The sequence below is a fragment of the Trichechus manatus genome, unplaced genomic scaffold (assembly GCF_000243295.1).
Source record: "Trichechus manatus latirostris isolate Lorelei unplaced genomic scaffold, TriManLat1.0 scaffold00400, whole genome shotgun sequence".
Lineage (NCBI taxonomy): Eukaryota > Metazoa > Chordata > Mammalia > Sirenia > Trichechidae > Trichechus > Trichechus manatus.
The window spans coordinates 319,754-330,489 of record NW_004444336.1 but is presented as its reverse complement, the minus strand read 5'-3'; the positions used below and the strand labels follow the sequence as shown (position 1 = coordinate 330,489).

At 45.0% G+C, this 10,736-nt stretch overlaps 1 non-coding gene across 1 annotated transcript; it reads left to right on the top strand.

Moving 5' to 3' along the window:
- The first annotated feature begins 6,910 nt into the window (after positions 1 to 6,910).
- On the top strand, positions 6,911 to 6,982 carry TRNAE-UUC (transfer RNA glutamic acid (anticodon UUC)). Its single transcript has one exon. It is a non-coding gene; the product is annotated as a tRNA-Glu (tRNA).
- The last annotated feature ends 3,754 nt before the right edge of the window (positions 6,983 to 10,736 follow it).

Below are 10,736 nucleotides of genomic sequence, written 5' to 3'. Positions count from 1 at the left end.
CCTCTATTGTGTGTTCTGCGTTTTGTTTAATTTCCTTCCTAATTTCTTAAAGAGTTCTGTACGTTAATCTTTTGTATTCTGCCTCCAGTAATTCCAAGAAATTTTCCTCCTCTGGAAAATTTCTAGATTCTTTATTTTGGTAGCTTGCTGAAGCCATCATGGTTTGCCTCTTTATGTGATTTGATATTGACTGTTGTCTCTGAGCCATTAATAAGTTATTGTATTTATTTTATGTTTGCTTACGGTGTCCTAGCTTCTTGTTTTGTTTTGATATGCCCAAATAGGCTGCTTGTATGAGCTAGTTTGATTATTGGCAACTTGGAGCTCTAATGTCCTGTCACCAGGTGGTTAGCTCTGTTACTAGGTATGTGAGCTCAGAAGTCTACCCACTCCTCCTGTATGGATTCAGCTCAGGTGCCCAGGTAGATAGCCACCAATTGTGTGGTTTAGGCTCTCACCTACAGTCCTAGACAGGCATGGGTGATTGGTGTAGGCACAGGCATCTGGCTGCAGCAGGGGGACACACTTTGAACAAGGCCGGGGGCTGATGGCTGCCCCCATGTGTCCAGGAGGAAGGCATGTCCCTGTTCCCTAGAGCACATAGGTGGGTGGGTTTTGAAGCTGGACTATGAGCACTTAATGCTGTTGGCTGTAAGGACTGGGGGGTATCTCTTATTCATGGCCCCCTATCGCAGGTAGCTAGATGGGGTGGGTGGAGCCACTAGTCCTCAGGCCCCTGATGTGGGTAGGTGAAGACCCTGATTAATGGGCAGAGCAATGTCAAATGTCAAGAACCTGCCACTTCACAGCTGAAACAGTTGAAGATAGACTTCTGATATGTCTTAGTCATCTAGTGCTGCTCTAACAGAAATACCACAAGTGAATGGCTTTAACAAAGAGAAATTTATTTCTTCACAGTAAAGTAGGCTAAAAGTCCAAATTCAGGGCGTCAGCTCCAGGGGAAGTCTTTCTCTCTCCGTTGGCCTTCTTGTCAGTGTTCCCCTGGACTAGGAGCTTCTCCACACAGGGATCCCAGGTCCAAAGGACAGACTCTGCTCCTGGCACTGCTTTCTTGGTGGTATGAGGTCCACCTTCTCTGCTTGCTTCCCTTTCCTTTTATCTCTTGAGAGATAAAAGGTGGTGCAGGCCACAGCCCAGGGAAACTCCCTTTACGTTGCATCAGGGATGTGACCTGGATAAGGGTGGTGTTACAATCCTACCCGGATCCTCTTTAACATAAAATTACAATCACAAAATGGAGGACAACCACACAATTCTGGGAATTGTGGCCCAGCCAAATTGATATACACATTTTTTGGGGGACTTAATTCAAACCATGACATGGTATATACCCTGTTGTACTGCGGTAATGAGGGCCTATGCTGTTGAGATGGGCCCACACACGTCTATGCAGGGGGAAAGGCACTCAAAGTCAGTGGATCCCTTATGCCTGTGCCTAGGCAAAGGAGCTGTGCCTACCCTGGGTTCCTGGCTTAGGGGAGCTGGAAGTTTATTTTCTCCCGTTTGTTAATTTGTTCACTCTCCAAAGAAGGGAGAATGGCTCCGGGCATATGACAGATACTACTTCCAGCCCAGGGGACTTGGCAATTGGTGAAGCTGGTCCGGGACCCAGTGCAGAGCAGGGAGCGGGGAGGTAAATGGGAGAGAAGTTTTTCCCTAAGGGGGATGTTTTTGATCCCCGCAGTAAGCAATACACAAGTACTTACCTTTCACAGATGAGGGCTGCTTCTCACTGGTTCTGGGTGGCGGCCTAGACTCTCTGGCGCTGGGTCTCTCCCAGTGCAGAAAACGCGCCTCCCGAGCACCACTGCTTGCCTGCCTCACGGCTCACCCACCATCTGCTCAGGTCTAAAGGGTTCAGGCTCTGACCGGGTCAGTTCTGGCAACGCCTCACTGCTTCAGAACAGTCTCTCCCTCCCCCTGCCACTCAGTCCGGTTCCTCAACTCTGCCTTTGATGTTCAGGGCTCCCAGACTGCCATATATAATCAAATCAGTTTTTTTTTCAGGTCTTTGTTGTAAGAGGGTCCACGGGAAGCATGTGACTACTCCGCCATCTTGGCCCTGCCTCCCGCTGGAACTTTTTTTTGTCTTCACCTCTTTGCATTTCCAGTTTGCCAGCTTCATCAATTCCGAGTCTGGAATATATGACATCCCGTTTCATTCTTGATACTAGTGATTTGTATCTTCTCTCTTTTCTTTGTCAAGATGATTGACCTTTTTAGAAAACCAGCGTTTGTTCCATTAGTTTTCTCTGTTGTTTTTCGGTTTTTAATGTCATTGGTTTCTGTTCTCTATTGTTTCCTGTTGTCTTTGCATTGGGTTTATTTACTCCTCTCGTTTCTTGAGAGGATAGCTTAAGGTTATTGATTTGAGAGTCGTTTCTAATATAAACCATTAGTGCCTAAATTTTCCTCTCAGCGCTGTTTTAACTGCTCCCCACAGATTTTGATTTGTTGCGTTTTTATTCAACACATGTATACCACGTAATGAATTTCTAGGTCATGGGATAGGTGCAAGTTTCATTTCATCAGAAGCTGCCGAATAGTTTTCGAAAACAATTCTAACCAGCAATAACTTAAACTCCATACCTTGTCAGCACTTTGTGGACTATGTCTTTTAAATGTTGCCTCTTCTGGTGGGTGTGTAATGATATCTCATTGAGGTTTTTTTTGTTTGTTTGTTTCATTCTAGGTGATTTTTAAAAAAATTTTAACTAGTAGTTGTTGTAGAGATTATATACAGCAAAACAGGTGTGGGAGCCCTGCTGCTGCAGTGGTTAAGCATTCAGCTGCTAACCAAAAAGTTAGCAGTTGGAATCCACCAGCCACTCCATGGAAACCCTATAGGGCAGTTCTACTCTGTCCTATAGGGTCGCTATGAGTCAGAATTGACTCGATGGCAACAAGTTTTTTATTTTTGGTAAATGCAGGTGTATATATAGGTAAGTGTATGCATCCATGTATACTCATATATACAATAAAGTACATGGGTGGCACAAACAAGGATACTTATTAAACACCTTGTGGGATTGGTTCATGGGGTCTAATGACTTAGGACCATAGTCTTGTGGGACAACTCAGTCAACTGGCATAATATATTACGTTAAGTTTATGTTCTACATCCTAGTTTGATAAGTAGCGTCTGGGGTCTTAAAAGCTTGAGAACGGCAATCTAAGATACAACTATTGCTCTCTATGCATCCAGAGCAAAAGAGAATGAAGGAAACCAAAACTCAGAGAAGAAACTAGTCCACAGGACTAATAGTCTACATGGACTCAGACCTCAAGTACCCTGAGACCAGAAGAACGAGATGGTACTTGGCTACCACTATCAACCGTTCTGATCAGGAACACAATAGATGGATTCTGATAGAATGGGAGCAAAATGTGGAACAGAAGTCAAATTCTTAAAAAGTCCACACATACTGGACCAGTAGAGACTGGAGGACTCCCCATGATGATCACTCTGAGATACTCTTAAACCTTCAACCAAAACTATTCCATGCAGTCATCATCTTGCTAAATAATACAGTAGCTCATAAAATAAACACTATCAACCATGAGTACTGTACTCCTTAAAAAAAAAAAAAATCATCAGTATGAGACCAAAAGGTCAACACTTACTTTAAAGCAAAGACGAGGAGGCAAGGGGCAGGGAAACTAGATTACTGGAAATGGAACAACCAGATGGAAATAATGAGAAACTTGACATTCTGTGTAAAATGTAACCATTGCTACTGAACCAAATTGTGTAGAAATTGTTAAATGGGAACCTAATTTGTTGTATAAACTTTCATAGAAAACACAATAAAATGTTATTTTTTAGAAAAGAATATAATGCTCAAGGCAGATATTTTTTACTAATTAAGCTATTGTTTGGTTTTAAGAGGACTTCAGGGGTTATTTTTGGTTTAAGGTTTCAAGATTATCTCAGGCAATAATTTCAGGGTTCATCCACCCTCCATAGCTCTAGAGAGTCTGGGAGAGAGTGTGGAGTCCATGAGAATTTGAAATTCTGTTCTGCATCCCCCCCTCCCCCCTCCCCTCTTTGATCAGGATTCCTCTACAGAATCCTGGATCAAACCCATCAGTAAAGGTAGCCCAGCACCATCCAGTTCTTTGGGTCTCATGACAAAGGCAGCAGTCGTTCATCACTGAGCTTTTAACTTGTTTCCCTAATGAGTAATGATGTTGAACATACTTTCTTGTGTCTTTTGGCCATTAAGAAATCCTCTTTCATGAAGAAAGCCTGCTCAAGTATTTTATTCATTTTTAATTGGCTTGGCTTTTTATTTTTACTTTCTAAAAATTTTCTATGTACTCAAGATTTGAGTCATTTTTTGGATGTTTTCCTTACTTGTTTCTAACCCCAAAATTTGTGAACTCTTATGGTTATTTATAATTTTCTCTTTTTTTCTGGGAAAAAAGAGTCGTATGAAGATTCCTAATTTGCTACACTGTTTGTTAGGTGCAATGTTGGAAATTAAAAGTTGAACAAGGGTTGACTTTTTCTGCATATGTAAGAAGATGCGGGAAGAGGCTGAGATACAGAATGGGAAAAAATAGGCTAGAACAAGAAAACTGATTTTAGGGTTTGGTAGTGAATGTCAGATTTTGTCTGCTTGTCATTTGTTTATACCTAATTTTTCTTTGTCACGTTTGTAATATGACACAGGTGTGCTTGATTTACTTGTTCTATATATTTTAAATTAAATGCGTATGCATGTCTAAATAAAATGACTATTATTCTTCAAATATTCATTAGTGAACCTCCTAGACTCATCTCACCTAGACTCACCTAAGGTTCCACAGACTGTGCTTGAGGCCCCACCCATGTAGGAGGTGGTGGAAAAGTGGGAATAAATTAAAGGGATGGGAGGAATGTGACAGTCTCAACAGTAGTTGCTTTCCCCACTGTGGTGGTTTTCATATTTGCTTCACACCTAATTTTTTCTTCAAACAAGGGTAATTGAAAACATAATTCAGTTTCATTCTTGGAATCCACAGAAATTTGGGGTAGGGAAGTCCAAGTGCTGCTCAACTGGGACAACTGGGGATTGCTTACTCAGTGGCAGGCCAAGGGTGTGTCTTTTTGCTTTGGCAACTGCAGATGGGACTCAACTCAACTTCACCAGCCACTAGAGGACTAGATTCCAGAGGAGGCCACTTCTTGGTAACTTAAAAAATGGAAATGTCATAGGATTTCCTCCCTTCCTTTATTGTATTTTCCACCTTTCTCTCCTCCAAGAGGAGAGGATTCACGACCTTGCTTTCCCAAAAGCAAACCTCTGGAAATCGTGCTGGCATAGTGGTTAAGTGCTGTGGCTGCTAACCAAATAGATAGACAGTTCGAATCCACCAGGCACTTCTTGGAAAGTCTATGGGGGCAGATCTACTCTGTCCTGTAAAATTCTCCCATGTGTCCTCCCTCCCCTGCCTGGGTGTCTCTAGGGCCGCACCTGATGAATGTCATAACTTTCGGCCCCCGCCCTGTAGGACCGAGAGGAGCGTCGAGAGCAGCGAATGCCAGGATGACTGCCATCTAACCATGCTGGCCCGCATGAAAAGTGGAAAACGTGGCCCCTGAATTTTCTTTTTTCCAGGCTGAACCGAAAGAAACATGAGGTTCTGAAAGATAAGAACTTTACTGAGTGGGCCCAGCCCCCTGCCTGGCACTCAAGGACAAGCGTAAAAGAGGCTAATTTAAAAGACCAAATTAAAAATAAAAAGAAAAGAAAGAAAAACTTTTGTCCTCGATTCCATTCCGACTCATAGTCACCCTATAGGAAAAAGCAGAACTGCCCCACCAGATTTCCAAGGAGCCGCTGGTGGAGTCCAACTGCCCACCTTTTGGTTAGCAGCCGACCTCTTAAATACTGTGCCACCAGGGTTCCAATCCTAAACAGAGAGCCCAGAAAAGAGTACAATGGTGTCGCCAACACCAGGATACCGAGGTCTGAAATCCTGACCTCTGAGTGAGCAGAGACCACGAATTCAATCGATCCCGCACCTTCATCAAGAGACTCCTTAGTTCAAGTTCGGAGACCAAGAACAAGAGGGATTGTGCACATCAATAGTTCTAACAAGGGGGCGATTTCGTCCCCTGCCCTACTCGCTGCAATATTTGGCCATGTCTGGAGGCATTTCTGATGGTCATGACTTGGTGGTGATGGTGGGGGGGATCCTACTGGCGTCTAGCGGGCAAAAGTCAGGGATGTTGCTACACATCCTACATTGCACGGGAGAGCCCTCCACAATAATGATCTGATCCAGAATATTAATAGTGCCGAGGATGAGAAACTCTGTAGATCAGTGTCTACACTTGACGGATGAGACATTACTAATTGCTGACTTATTGGATATGGAGTCTGATGAACATACCGGCCTGAGCATATGGAAGGATGGAGTTGCCATGAAATAAAATGGGAAAAGTGCAGCTGCAGCAGGTTTTAGGGGCACATCCAGTTCAGTGACCCTGCTTGAAAGAGTTTTCCATCCAGGCTATCTCCGTTCCTGCATCCATCGGAGTCCTTTGTGATGTTGGAGACCCCGGGGGCTCTGTGCTGGGGCCCTTCTCACCCTGGGTGTCCTCCCTTCCCACCTCCTACCGGCAACCTGGTCCACGGTTGTGCACTGTTCCAAGCGCTGTTGCCTCGCAAAGGCATATCTCTAGGTCCGTTTGAGGCGAGGCCGGGACAAGCCAATTTGCTCTGAGTTGTGGACCTTGCGAGATTGGCAGGTGTGTCACTGGACCGCCAGAGCGCTTGGTGCCTGCGTGGGGGCTCGCTGTTTGTATAAAGCAGGAGGAGGCCGGCCAGGGCTTCCCAGAACTCAGCACAGGGAGCGTTAGTCACTCCCTGAGGATTCAAGAAAAACACGCAGGTGTAAGTCCCTGATGGTCTAGTGGTTAGGATTTGGCGCTTTCACCGCCACGGTCCCGGTTCGATTCCAGGTCAGGAAAGAGTTTTGCACTATCTATTATCACGCAGAAGAGTCTTGCTGGCGCAATGGTTAAGCGCTCGGCCATTAACCGAACGGTTGGCGGTTGCAACCCACCAGCTGTTCTGCGAGAGGAAAGACCTAGTGATCTGCTCCCTTAAAGATTAAAAAAAAAACTAAACCCATTGCTGTCGAGTCGGTTTCGACTCATAGTCTGTCCTATAAGACAGAGTAGAACTACCCCATAGCGTTCCCAAGGAGTGCCTGGTAGATTGGAACTGCCGAGCTTTTGGTTAGCAGCCGTAGCTCAAACCACTGTCACCACGGTTTCCATCCATTAAAGATTACAGCCTGGGAAACGCTAGGGAGCTCTTTTACTGTCATAAAGGGTCGCCATCAGTCGGCATCTATTCGAGGGCACACAGCAGTCACGCAGAAGAATCTTCCTCTTTATTTTTGGAATTGTGGTGCGCTGCAAGAATCAGATGCAGAAGAGCCCCCGCACAGAATCTCAAAACTCCGTCAAAGGAGAAGACAAAGAAGGCAAGCCGGCAGCTTGTGGGGAGGTGATGGCGCGATCCTGGGCAGTGGACGAGGTTGGGGGTGAGAGGGAGGGGAAAATGGGAGGAGAGAAGCCCAGGTTGAGAAGGGCCTAGCAAGGGCTCTTTATCTCGGAAAAAAACGCGGGAGGGGGGGAAGGGGTGGGAACGCATATGTACAAACTGAGACACCTTGGATGGAAATCTCTTTCAATCAAGGCCTTGGGGCCTGAAATGAACTGCGAATGTCGCTCTAAAATCTTCTGCAAGCGCAGTTTTTCCATGTTAGTTGATGGCAACTCCATCCTTCCAATGCTCAGAGCACCAACTTGAGTTCTCCTTGACGCCGATCTCCCTCAGACTCCACATCTAGTTAGTCACGAATTCGTGTTTTCTTGCCGGTGAAGCGTGGACGTTGGCCCACACAATCCTTGACTTTTGTATCCCTGAACTGAGCAAAAGAGTCTCCTGATGAAGGGGAGATCAATTTAACTCCAGACCCTCGGCTCGCTCACACCTTAGGGTTGGAGACCTTAGCATCATCGGGATCGTGGGGTTGGCCTGCCCTTGTGCCTGTTCTTTGTCTCTGTCACTGAAAAACAGCCTCTTCCTGGCCTGTCCTCGAGGCCCAGGGACAGATGGGAGAACTCTCGGCGCAGCTCATCTTGCAGGTGGGGAACCCCACACCCTTCGGGTTCAACCTGCAGAGAAGCTTGAGACCGTGCTGCACTGTTTGTCCGAACCCTGCCAAAAACAGGTGTGTGCTGTGCAAGGTCGCCCTCGGTAAGTTGAGGTTACCCTGGCACTGGCTACTCTTTCTGCTCCTGTAAGGGAAGGACAACTGGTCCCTTTGTCCTGTCCAGAAAGAACACTAAAGGGACACCCCGAGAGAATAGCGGTGAATCCTTTCCTCTTGGAGGGTGGGAGAGGTGGGAGAGAAATCAAGGATGGAAGGAAAGGGGAAAACCATGTTATGAAATTTCCCGATCGCAAGCTACCTTGGTCAGCTTCCTCTGGAACTGGGCGCTCTGTCCCTGGGGGAGATGAAGGGGCGATGTAGTCCAGTTGTATCCCCATCTCCAGTATGAACCAAAGCTGAACAAGGCCAAGCACCAGGTCCTGGTTTCCAGTGAGCAAGCAAGTTCGTGCCTTTCCCAGGGTGGGAGTACTTGAACTTTGGGTATGAAAGCAACACGGTAAGCACTGCCCTAAGTACAGCAACTGCGGGAGAAAATGGCACATTCTTTCCAACCGATTTTTGTTGTTGTTGTTTGTTTGTTTAAACTTAATTTTCAAAGGATGAAAATGCTGAGGCCCATAAAGTTTAAGACATCTATGCAGGCCATACAAAGGCTGAATCAGATTCCTAACCCAGAGCTGCGTTCATGAGCACAGACTAGAATAGGTCTCACTCATTCTCCTTTTCAGTTTTTTTCTGGGTTTCTCAGCTACAGAAAAGGACAGAGGCAATGTCAGAGACAGAGGAGGGATAAGAAGGAGAGAGAGGGAAGCATGGCCACTGTAGCTGCCAAAGAGCAGAGCAAGTAACTACTGTGAATGTTTCTGCAATATAGGCAAGATTTCTGTGAGGCCATGGAATTGGTAGCCAACAAGCTTACTGTGATCAGGAGAAGAATCTGAGATGTCAAAGATTCAAAAATTAAAACAAAATTGGTAAAGATCCTAGTAGAAAACTTAGGAGAATACATTCACCATACTGGGGTAAAAAGATTTCTTAGAAAACACAATAGGCCTTAAATAAAAATAAAAAAATAAAAATTTACAGATATATTGGATTTCATTGAAATTAAAAGTTTCTACTCATGAAAAACCACCTAAGAAAGTGAAAAGGCAAGCCATGGACTGGGAGAAGATATTTACAACACAATTATCTGCAAAATGACTCAAATCTTGAACAGAACTCTTAGAGATCAGTAATAAAAAGCCAAGTCAGTTAACAGTGTGCAAAATATTGAATAAACTTTCTTGAGAAAGGAGGATTTCTAAATGGCCAAAAGGCTTAGAAAACAAGCTCCACATCGTTACTCATTAGGGAAACACAAATTTAAACCATGAAAAGATACCATTACAAACCCACCAGAAGATACATTTAAAGACAGAGAACACCTAGTGCTGACAAGAAGGTGGAACAACTGCGACCGACTTTGCTGGTGAGAAACGTTCTAGAGGACTGTTGGACAGTTTCTAACAAAGCTAAACGTGCACCTGCCCCTTGACCCAGCAATTCCAGTACTTGGTGCACACTCAAGGGAAATGGATGCACATGTCCACACAAAGACTCAGACAAGCATACTCACAGCGGCCTTTTCACAACAGCCGAAACAAGGAATAACCCAAGTGTGCATCAACTGTGGTGTATTCACACACTGGAATTACACTCATCAACAATACCACAATTAAGAAGTTATAAACCGAAAAACATAGATATATCTCGAAAACATAATGTTGTGTGGAAAAAAAAAAGAGCCAGATAAAAAAAAAATGTGTATTCATTCATGTGAATTTTAAGACTAGGCAAAACTAATCACTGGTGGGAGACCTCAGAATAGTGTTTAATTAAACAGGGGAGGAGATGGGGGATGGCGATTACCTGAAAATGGTTTCCTTGGACCTTGCTGGGTTGATGGAAACTTCTATAACTTGATTTCATTTGTCAAAAATTCAGTAATTGTGAAGACTTCCGGCAAAATGGCACTCTAGGTAGAAGCACCACGTTGTCCCTCCACAGCAAAAATCAAAAAAACTAAGCCAAACAGAGAAAACAACAATCTTGGAACCCCAAAACATCAAATGAAGAAATAAAGAACTCAGGCAAGCACCAAATGAAGTGAGAAAACTGACAGAGAACAGAGAGTGAGGAGAGATTCATGCAGAGGTCACCTATCAGCTAACACAGCACGGATCCGCCATCTTCGACTTCTATTGGAGACCAGCAAACAGTGGGTAGGAGAAAGCAGATTCAGGGAGCTTCCAGAGGGAGACAAAACAACCGGTAATTTGCGATATACGCTTTCCCACCCCCCACGCTTCTTCACCCCGACTCGGCCTCCTCTGCTTCCCGCGGCAACAATCTCTTGTCCGGGAAGCACCGGCTGCTTGGATTCCACCCACCCGAACGGGCCAGCTCTCTGAGTGCCATTTGTTGGCTGCTGGTGTTGCTTTTTTCCGCTTCTTTTGATTTCTTCCTTACCTCTCACCACCTCCCCCTCCTTTCGC